This window comes from Phytophthora parasitica (assembly GCF_000247585.1).
Source record: "Phytophthora parasitica INRA-310 unplaced genomic scaffold supercont2.52, whole genome shotgun sequence".
In the NCBI taxonomy this organism is placed as follows: Eukaryota; Oomycota; class Peronosporomycetes; order Peronosporales; family Peronosporaceae; genus Phytophthora; species Phytophthora nicotianae.
The window spans coordinates 322,388-323,557 of NW_008649038.1; positions in this window are offsets into that span (position 1 = coordinate 322,388).

A 1,170-nucleotide genomic window follows, 5' to 3' on the forward strand; every position below is an offset into this window, starting at 1 on the left:
GATTGTTATGCCAGGACAGAGGCAGACTTCGTAAAAACGTGATAACTGCTCAATGGAGGTCAATTTGAAGCCACTTCAAGATCGTTACTCTACATTACCGATATGTAGACCGCAAACGAATCTGACAGGATGACTAAATTTATGTCCTTATGGACTAATTAATGGACCCTACGTCCTCCCTATCCCTTCTGTAGAAAGCACAATGCACCTGTAGAATGGCATTTTCCACCTGTAGAAATAGCGTTCCGTCATACAACATGATATTCTCTGTCATAAGTAATAATACGTGTAATATTTCTGAGATTATCATGCATAATACGAGTTTAAAATGCGATATAATTAGCTCTGCTCTTCAGCACCAGCCTCCGCTTGTGGTGTTCAGGCTGTATTTGTTTATGCTGAGTTAACTAAAGAGTCCTGGGAATACGACGGTATCATTATATGTATACATACGATCCCCTCGTTAGTGATCCCTAGGCTTGGAATACTCCCTCAACAGCAATGAATTAGCGGTTCCCGTTGACCAGTTGCATACAAACCCAAGATACACCCCTCCGTGGTAAAATGGCGTACATTTGAAGTCAAATACTCCTACTCTGGGGTGATTAACTATGGGGACAGTCGTAACTGCATAAAGAGAATTATTACTGTCAAGTACATGTCCCGCCCGATGAAGCATCCATTTGACCACTCTGAAGGAGACTCGATCTTTAGGATCACGGAGAAGCGCTCTACCTCCAATCTAATTCCCTCATCCTTGACGGTGACACCCTTCTCTTTATACCAGGAGACCTGACTGACAAGGAACTGGTCGAGTTTAGGATGGTGCCCCGCGTGCCGCAATTTTGTGGCTAACTGCGAGACCGGAGGTGACTCCAGAACTTTTCTGCGCATTAACATCTACCTGATCATTGCTTCTGGTAAATTGCTTCTGGTAAAACCAGAGAAAGATTGTAGATTCTGAGAGCCCATGAATCTAGCTCAGTTCGGGACAAATTAGGGATGTGAGCATAGTGACAGCATATTTGTACAGCAGTCGTTGAGTGTTGATGGGTGCGAGGTGGACTGACTGGGATAGAGGGTATATTAGTGTGGGGCAAAACTGGCAAAAGAAGCGCTAAACAGGGTGAGAGGCCAGTAACGAGCTACATCAATCGTCTCCATTAGTAA